We start from the raw sequence: 9,786 nt of genomic DNA, 5'->3' as shown, positions 1-9,786 counted from the left end.
AGGCAGTTTGATCATCGTGTGATATACTCCATGATAGAGGCAACAGAATTTTACTGGAGCACTGAATAAGTGCTCTTTTCTTGTTTGGGGGATCAGGAGACCTTTTCAGAGGAGGTAACGTTTTCCGTCTCAACTAAAAATACACACACACACACAAATTAGCTGGGCATGGCGGTACACTCCTGTAATCCCAGTTACTCAGGAGGCTGAGGCAGGAGAATCGCATGAACCCCAGAAGTGGAGGTTGCAGTGAGCCAAGATCATGCCACTGCACTCCAGCCTGGGTAACAGAGCAAGACTCCATCTCAAAAGAAAAAGAAAAAGAAAAAGAAGGCAGTAGGATGCCACATGTCAAAGGAGTCAAATGCTACGAGGACCCAAAACTCCCTTTAAGATGTGGCAACTGGTGGGGCACGGAGGCTCACACCTGTAATCCCAGCAGTTTGGGAGGCTGAGGTGGGAGGATCACTTGAGCCCAGGAGTTTGAGACCAGGCTGGGCATAGGGAGACCTCCTCCCTAAAAAAATAAAATAAAATTAGCCGCCAGGTATGGTGGCATGCGCCTGTGGTCCCAGCTACTTGGGAAGCTGAGGCGGGAGGATAACTTGATTCCGGGGTTGCACCACTGCACTCCATTCTTGGTGACAGAGTGAGACCTCATCTCAAGAAAAAAAGAAAAAAGAAAAAGATGTGGCAATTGACAGAGCACTGCAGACCTTGGCAAGATCAGTTTTAATGTACTCATAAGAACAAAGAACTGGAGTGTGAAAGGGAAGTGAGATAGACAGAAACCATATACTAAACTTTAAAAAACTTGACTGGTAGGTAGAGAGCTGTTAAGATCCAGGCTTCTTTTTCAATAAACATAAAAAATTCACTTTGTCACCTCTAAATTCTAATCAGATAGAGCCCCCTTCTCCCAGAAGATTACAGCTTAAATTTCTGGATACTTCCACCTACCAAACTGATTTCTTAAAACTCTGCTTATTTATATTATAAAAGCAATCTTTTTTTCAAAAATATATTTATCATATAGTATATTACAAAACATCATCCAATACTTAAGACTTTGATATGCCCTCCACACACTAAGGTTACTAATGAAGATAGAGTTCACCTGGACATCTCAGTACTAGGTGTAGGAGGGGGTATAATCTTTAAGTTCCAAAATTTATTTCAAAAGCAAAAAGTTATGGATAAACTATTGAACAGAAACCAGGTAGAACTATGTTGGTTGCAATAGCAACTAGGTTAGGAAACAGCTAGTTTGGAGTTTGAAGATTTCATATGTATTAGTTTGGGCTGCTATAATGAAAATACTATAGGTGGGGTGACTTAGACAATGTTTATTTCTCATGGTTTTGGAGACTGGGACTGTTTATTTCTCATGGTTTTGGAGACTGGGAAGTCCAAGATGAAGTCATTGACAGATCTGGTGACCGGTGAGGGCTTGCTTCCTGGTTGATAGGCAGTCACCCTCTTGCTGTATCCTCACATGGCTGAGAGTGAACACTGGTCTTTCTCTTCTTATAAGGAAACTACTCCCATAATGGGGGTTCTACCTAATCACCTCCCAAAATCCTACCTTCTAATACCATCCCATTGGGGGTTAGTGTTTCAACATATGAATTTTGAGAGGACATAAACATGCAGTCCATAATACCATATATAAGTCATCACACATATGTATTGGGCCAGCCATTTTTGAAGGCTCTAGCAGATACATGTACCACCACCCCCCCCCAATCTCTATCAGCTCTACCTAAAATCTTGACTTTATTCTTTCTTTTGCATTAAGGCAAGCTCATCAAACTGGTCCAAGGATCTTGGATGCATCGCCCTTGGCAGATTGTGTTTCTTCTTTGAAGTTCTTCTTTAAAGTGGCCCTCACTGCCAACCACCAAGCCTGCAATGGGGAGACTTCCCTCAGCACTCCTACCCATGCCTCCCACCCTGTCTACTACCTTGGACACATGACATTATGATATGGAAAGAAGAATCTCTTCTGGAAAAGAGTGCAATAAAGAAATCCAAGGACCCTGTACTCAAAGCAAATGTTCTCTATGGGTGATTAGTATAAACCCTCATTCAGCATGATTTGGTTATCAGATTTGCCAGTCTCTAACATGACCTAATGGGAAAGATCACCAAGTACTGAAATGTTCTGATAGAAGAGTATTGGAAAACCACTCAAGCAATATTTATCTATTTATGTTTTCAGTTGGGCCAATTCAGAAAAACAACAAAAATTTGCAGGCCACATATTTTGTCCAAGATGAAAATAGCTTTATTATTTTTTCCTGATTATAAAAATAATACATATTTATTATTACAAAACTTGAAAGTTATTTGTATGAAAAGAAGTAAATATAGCTTGAAATCTGAAAGTCCATAGTGGGCCACAGTTTAAAAGGCAATTCAAGTAGTTTCTTTAATATTTTACTTGATTGGCTAGAAAAATATTGATGAGTGACTTTCAGTCATTAAATTTTTGAATATTTAAAATTCTATATTTAAATGTCTGGAAAAGAGGAAAAGCTGTTTTCTAATCTTTTACTCAGAATTGAAATCCTGGATTGTGCTGTAGCCCTTGAGCCCTAGGTTGCCCATTACTGATTTAAAAACACTTGGAACAACACATAAGGGGTCAAGGGGGCTGGTGAGGCCTGGGGGAGCCTGGAAACAGCATCAGGGCCCTCGCTGCCTTGGGACTGGAGGGACGTTACAAAGGAAGAGGCAGTATATCCGAGGAGACAAAGACCTGAAGCTAGACCCTATCTTCCAGGAGGTCAAAGACCCTCACCATCATGTTTACCATCCTGTTGTAGTGACAGGGCTAGCACAGGATTAAATAGATACTCAGTAAATACTTCTTGATGTAGTACAAATTTCATCTACTTCACTCTGTGGCCCTGGGGTAGTAGTGCCTGATCACAAGTCACTAGAATGGAAGGAGTCCTCAGGGTTGAGACTGTTATATGTCTGATAATCTAGAACGATTACAACACCCATCAAAGTCACCCAGTGGGACTAAAAGTACCAAGGAGCTTATGTACCAAAAATAAAGAGCTTCTTCTTCCCCTGCCCAGGGTAAACCTTCAGGGTGATAGCTGCTTTTGACTGATAAAGATTTAAAAAGCAAACTATAAAATTATAAAACATGATTTTCAATCTAATGCAACTGTGGACGTGAAGAAACATGCAGGTCTTTGAAGGAACCTCTCAGAGAGTAGATAAGAGTTTTGAGGAGACTAGGAACGAAGGACTTTTTGAAGCAATGTATAGACCCAATGCCCCTGAGGGGAAAATGTTTGGGGCCCATGAGCTGTGTCAAGATTATCTCAGGTCCAGACTCAAGATCTATGGGAACTTTGTAGCATTCCCAGTCACTGAGAGGGGCCTTGGGGGCAGATGAGGTTGGGGCCTGGCAAAAGGGCCCCTAAGAGTGTAAGACAAGCTTCTGCTCCCTGCTCTTACTCATATTGGCATGAATGGGTTTCAGGAAAAATACCCATAGTGTAGCATGTGTCTAATGGGAAGGACTATGCAAGTATCTTTATTTAGTAAGGGCCATGCTTGTCCTGGGGAGGTGGGTTGCTTGTCAACACCCTGACCTCCATGGTCTGATTCTTCCTCTGCATGAGATGGGCTGTGCTTTTGGTGCTACTCTCTATAAAGTTTTTCCAGCTTTATTCAAAGCTTAAGAAGAGCATTCCTACGAATCCATCAGCAAGAACTGCTTTTGTCCTACCCTGCACTCTGGAAAGTCTTTAACGAGATATCTGAAATTCTTGGCTGAGATTATAGGGTAACTTGATTTACCTAACATAATAACTCATGAAGTTAGTTCATCAATCTAACACTATTGAATACTTTCTATGTTCCTAGGCTCTGAGGACACAATAGTGAACCAAACTCCACCTTCATGGAGCTTCTCATATTGTACAGATGTCAATGTAGCTGAAATAATGGGCAATTAACCTTTTGCTTATATTTCTAATTTAAATTTTGGTTTACTCCGTCAATGGCCCCTAAACCTAGAGTTATGCCATTTTGGTTGTTCATACAATAGGATATTTTTGAGGTATACACAATTACCTTTCTCTATCAGCATTTTCATATGCTAACACCTGTGATGAATGTATGTGCCAGATCAAATATATGGATTTAGTTTTAGGGACTGAAGCAGAAACAGACTATTACATCATATATTTGCTAAACTACTTTTCATTTGGTATAGGCGGCCAGTATTTTTTTTCCTTTGCCATAATATTTGCTTTTCCTTGCAGTACTCCTAGGGTCTCCCCAGCAACGAGATGACAGCTCCCGAGTTATCATTAGAAAAATGAAAATGATTTTTAAAAAGCTTGGGAAAAAGTATAGCCATTTTTCAGATTGATTCATTGTTTCACAGCTAGGTTTTGCCATCATAGTCCTAACTGGCTGTAACATGAGAAGAAATAAAAGAGACAATTATTTTACTAGTTGAAATGACAGAATGCTAAATTATAAAATGTCAGGGGAAAAAATTTAGGCAATTTAAATTTCCTGGCTATGGGTCTATAATGTATTTGAGGCTCAGAGTACTCGGAGCTGTGGAGAAATGCATTTTGTGGAGAAAAAAATTATACTTTTTCACTGCCTGATTTTAGTGCTCGAATTACATTGTTTTTAAAAAAAATAAAGAATTGTTCTTGATTTTCAAATAGTCTAGTACAGTACCTACAAGGGAGCCTATTTGTGAGCTTTTCAAATTCCTCTTTTTATCCTCAAATAGCTTTAGTAAATTTTCTCCCTGCCTGGGATAAGTTCCATTGGTCTTTTTACCTTCAAATATTCTTGATGTCATTTATCTATAGTTTGTTAAATACTTAGAATAAGAGTTGTGTTTTTACTGCTGAGTCTTGGAGGCTGACAATGCTATAGAAACTTTTTTTTTTTTTTGGTAATACTTAATCTGAATTTCAAATAATACTTTAAACATGAAGCTCTTATTTTTAAAGCACTCTTTAAATATATTTTAAAAGATTTTCTTTTGTATGAAGCTATTTAAGAAATAGCTAACTCAGTGCTTACTGCATTTAGAGGACTATCCTAAACTAAGAGACACATACTAAAGAAATAATACAGTACACTTGACCCTTGAACAACTTGGGGATTAGGGATGCTGACCCTCCATGCAGTCAAAAATTCATGTATAACTTAAACTTAACTACTAATAGCCTACTGTTGACATATTAGCCTTATTGATAATGTAAATGGTCTATTAACACATATTTTATATTGTATCATACATTGTATTCTTACAAAAAAAGTAAGTTAGAGAAAAAGGAAATGTTATTAAGAAAATCATAAGAAAGAGAAAATAGATTTGCTATTCATTAAGTGGAAAGTCTTCATCCTCATCCTCTTCACGTTGAGTAGGCTGAGGAGGAGGAAAACGAGGAGTGGGTCTTGTCTCAGGGGTGGCAGAAGAGGAAGAGCTGGAAGAGGTGGAAAGGACGCTGGAGAGGAAGCCACACTCAGTGTAAGTTGCCTGCCTCAGCTTCATCATCTCTAAAATGGGATTATGATATAACCTATCTCGTTGGGCTGCTGTGCGGCTTCAAAGAGTTAACACATATGTAGAGCATTTAGAATATTTCCTAGGACAGTCAGCTCTCTAAGACTGATCTTATCTCAGTCCTGGTGTTTTCAAACTGATTGACTAGTTTTATCTAGAGGCCTACTATCTAGTTGGAGAAGTCAAACATCCAGAAGAGGATACATAAAAAGATTTCATGACCTGGGGCACATTAATAGGTACTGAGAGGATGTGGCATTCAGATGCTACTATAGTAAAGAAAGCAGAATCTAATTCAAGATGATGGTTAGGAATAGGTGAAAACTGAATTTAGTTTGAAAGGATAAGTAATGGCTGGGAATACTGACCCACACCTGTGATCCTAGTGCTTTGGGAGGGCGAGGCAGGACGATCACTTGAGGCCAGGGGCTATAAGGCCAGCCTGGGCAACAATAGTAGGACTACCATCTCTACAAAAAATACAAAGAAATTAGTTGGGTATGGTAACATGCACCTGTAGTCCTGGCTGCTTGGGAGGCTGAGGCAGGAGGATTGTGGAGAGGATTGTTTGAGTTCAAGGTTACAGTGAGCTATGATTGTGCCACTGCACTCCAGCCTGGGTGACAGAACGAGATCCTGTCTTTATTTTTTTTTAAAAAAAAAAGATAAGTAAAGCAGGTGAAAACTGTTTGGGTGGGTATGTGAGAGACAAAATACACCAAAAACAAAGACCAAGAATTTTAAAGACAGAAAGTCTTTAACACATGATGTAAAATAACTAAGGACAGACAGTATGAGTCTCTGGCCAAAACTGTAAACTTAGTTGAACAAAGACAGAGCTAGTGAGAAAAGTCTGAAAGTATGACTTCCAGTCCACTTTTACGTTTGCTACATCAAAATGAGGCAGAGGCAGGTCATACAGTTCTTTCATCAGTCGTCTTCTCAATGTTGAACTCCTTTTAATTTTCTTGAAAGGGTTCAAGTAAAACCAACTAAGAAAAAATAAGTCTTACATGCCTAGTGGTAATTCTCTTCCTGGGACACACTGAGATATGCTTTTAATTCTACATTTTCCACAACGATGGCAAGATTTCAATGGAATGAATTTAAATTGTTGCATGTTTCCATTGAGGCAAAGCACACTTCTTGTATTCTTTTACTGCATTCTTATAATTTGATAATTTATGTTTTTCACCCTAAATCTCAATAATAGTTTTCTACTTTTTATTTCTTTCTGTTTCCTCCAAATAGATTGAGGAGAAAGTAAAAAATGCCTTTGTAATTGATGGATTTTTTAATCTATTCTTTGTTTTTGTTTTTTTTTTTTTTGAGGTGGAGCCTCGCTTTGTCACCCAGGCTGGAGTACAGTGGCGCGACCTTGGCTCACTGCAACCTCCACCTTCCGGGTTCAAGTGATTCTTCTGCCTCAGCCTCCCGAGTAGCTGGTACTACAGGAGCGTGCCACCACGCCTGGCTAATTTGTGTATGTTTAGTAGAGATGGGATTTCCCCATATTGGCCAGGCTGGTCTCGAACTCCTGACCTTATGATCTGCCTGCCACGGCCTCCCAAAGTGCTGGGATTACAGGTGTGAGCCACTGAGCCCAGCCCGTTACCTATTCTTGACAACTGTGAGAATAACTTTAATCTGCTTTTTATAATTTCAAAAGTTGCTGATTGATTGGTTTTTGAAAAAAATGGCCAGGAAGGTAAAAGTGTTTTAAAAACTCATGGTATGTCTTCAGAAGCTTGGGCTTTGAGATTTATGAAAACTAGGTAAACAGTATTTTTAAAAGAGAGGCATGGTTTTTCTCTAGAAATATTTTTAGCTAATAACTTGGTTCATTTTCTTAGTGTTTATTAGGATGTGTTCTACAGTTTCTATTATTTTCTTTTTTGAACTTGCTAAAAACAGAAAGTCTTAATTGTCCCCACTATGCTAGGTCCGTCTAGAGGCAGAACTGTTCTGACATAATTGTGTCCTATCCCTTTCTTGAGTCAGGAGTTTCAAAACTTTTGTTCTAGCAGCTAGCTCTTTCAATAGACCTACTCAGCACACAGTTGTCTCAAACCTACTTTTTCTAAAATCTGGCCACATCCCAAGATCAAAAGTTTATAGAATTTCCCCACTCTTCAATTTGTTTACATCTTATATTCATGAACCTGCCATCTGCATTTCTGCTATTTTTGAAAAGCTGAACTGGACAGTAGAGGTCAGAAGTTCCATGAACTGTCAAACTGCTATAAGCAGTCACTTCAGAACCTAAACTCAGACAAGCAAAATGGAGAAGTGAGTCTAACATACGTCACCAGGTAGCAGGTTCATATGCTGTCTGTTGTGAAGGCTGGGATCTCCAGGGTTTTCATTATGCTAGGTTATCAAGGTCTGAGGTAGTGTGCTTGATAGTTTATGGTGAAGACTATAGAGTCAGATTGTCTAGGTTCAAATTCCAGCTCTGTCATTGTTCTAGGTATCTATTGCTATGCAACCACCACCCGGATGACAATCTTTTATTATTATCACTTACGTTTCCGGGGCCTGACTTGGCTCAGCTAGGTTTTCTCTCTAGGTCTCTCAGGCAGCGTGGTCAGTCGGTGACTGTGGCTGGAGTTCTTTCAAAAGCTTGCCAACTCACATGCCTGGTATAAGTTGTACTGGCAGTAGACTGGGTCCTCGGCTGGCACCATCAGCCCAAACACCTACACATGGCCTTCCCTGTGGCTTGAGCTTCCTCACAATATGGCAGCTGGGTTCCAAGGGTGAGTGTCCCAAGGGAGAGCCAGGTGAAAACTTTGTCTCCTTTTATGACCTAGGTTTGGAAGTCACATAGCATCACATCTGCTGTATTTTATTTGTTACAATCAAATCACTAAGTCCAGACCATATTCAAAAGGAGGGCAATTAATATCCACTCTCTAATGGGAGTCTTCAAACCACCATAGCCATGTATTCCCTGAAGACCTCTCTGTCCTTGGCTTTGCTGGTCTGTAAAACAAGGATAATGAGAGAAACTTACCTCACAAAGTTTTTGTGAGGATTAAACAAAGAACAGTCCCTGGTACCCAGCATGTGTTAGTTTAGGACATTATCGCACCACCTGTACATCTGAAGTGATGCTGATGGTGACATCTAATGATGGGGCAGTTCCCAGCAGATAGAGTCTGTGAAGGTCCCACCTTTCCAAACTCTACTAGTGGCATTTAACAAATCCCAGCGCCTGTGGTTCTTATGCCAGTGGGAACAGTTACTATATATGGTCTGAATTCTTTAGTTCACCTCACTTTGGTGACAGTTTCCAGATACAGGTCAGTCCATTTAAACCTGTCCCATTTATGGCAATTTATTTCATTACAGGATAAAGTAGTTAGAACCATGAGTAATAATTACTGTGTCTACAGTGCTTTTAACACCTCACTCAAGTAATCCTCACCTCACCCAGTGAGTAAGTTTGAATGCGCACCCTTCCCTGTGCGGAGATGAAGAAACCAGGACCTGGATCAAGAGGGTTGTTCTAAATTCTCCAATGAGGCAATAGGGCTTGAGTGAGAACGTGTGTGTGTGGGGGGGGTGTCCCGATTTTCTGGCCCCTACATGCCTGTATAATATACCTCATCACTGATCATTACTCAGGGCCAGTTAATACACTCAATTCAAATATGTATGGATATTTCAAATTTCTTTTAAACTACCTCTCATTTATCTATAACATAAAGAATTGGCCAGTAGCTATTACCCACAATGTGAGATCAAGTAATTTAAAAGACACTAAAAGCCTTGTAAATGAAGAAACACCACACCATTCAGTACTTTTTTTCTTTTTCTGTTAAATTAATATTTTCTGATATTCTTGGCATCCAAACATTTTCATCTTGGGGAAGAGGAAAAATTGAGACTTACTTCCACTCTTCGCCGGAATGTGCCCCCAGGCTGGCTTCGAGTTGTCAAACGTTGTATTTCTCATTTTATGTCAGGAAGTCTGGAAGAAAAAAGGTAGAAAGACTGCCTTCCGTGGGGGCCGCGACGGTCGCCCCTCCTTCCCTCAAGCCTCGTCCCATCCAGGCTCGTCCCGGGTGGGGAGGGTCGGGCCGCAAACCCGCAAGACGCAGAGGCCGCCACGACGCTCACCGGGGGGCGCTGTGAAGCCGGTACCGGGCGGCCGGAGGTGAGTCGGCTCGGAGGCGGTGGCTCCTGTTCCTGCCCGCGCGCCGAGGGGCGAATCCCAG

The 9,786-nt window shown here is 40.5% G+C and overlaps 1 protein-coding gene across 1 annotated transcript in view; it reads left to right on the top strand.

Annotated features, from left to right (window-relative positions):
* Positions 1-9,658: 9,658 nt before the first annotated feature.
* MYO1B (myosin IB) overlaps positions 9,659-9,786 on the top strand; it is a 184,379-nt gene continuing 184,251 nt past the window's right edge. Inside the window, exon 1 of the mRNA XM_011936421.1 lies at positions 9,659-9,725. The gene's annotated coding sequence lies outside the window, so the exon portion shown is untranslated. The remainder of the gene's footprint in view (positions 9,726-9,786) is intronic.

The sequence above is a fragment of the Colobus angolensis genome, unplaced genomic scaffold (genome assembly GCF_000951035.1).
Source record: "Colobus angolensis palliatus isolate OR3802 unplaced genomic scaffold, Cang.pa_1.0 Scaffold153, whole genome shotgun sequence".
Lineage (NCBI taxonomy): Eukaryota > Metazoa > Chordata > Mammalia > Primates > Cercopithecidae > Colobus > Colobus angolensis.
The sequence above is the reverse complement of the archived record's forward strand: the minus strand, read 5'-3'. Positions and strand labels throughout refer to the sequence as shown.